Source organism: Myotis davidii, unplaced genomic scaffold, assembly GCF_000327345.1.
Source record: "Myotis davidii unplaced genomic scaffold, ASM32734v1 scaffold577, whole genome shotgun sequence".
In the NCBI taxonomy this organism is placed as follows: Eukaryota; Metazoa; Chordata; class Mammalia; order Chiroptera; family Vespertilionidae; genus Myotis; species Myotis davidii.
In genome coordinates, this window is record NW_006289082.1 from 1,260,492 (window position 1) to 1,260,760 (window position 269).

Sequence of the window (269 nt, forward strand, 5' to 3'; positions counted from 1 at the left end):
TCTGTGGCCCCGGCCTTGCCGGAGGCTGCACCTCTCCGCGTCCCCAAGTCTCTAAAGAGCGCAGCTTCCTTAGTGGGTGCCCCCCCTTTTTTAAAGCCAAATAAAAACCTGAAAATAGTGATTTCTGGGCCCTGTTATATTAGTTTGAGTGTAAGCTACTCAGGGTCTTGGCTTACTCGACTTCGTAACTTACACTAAATGTTGAACTGAAAATAGAGTTTTTCAGTGCCCCAGTGGGAGCTGGAGAACTTGGGCGCACTGCGCTGTGT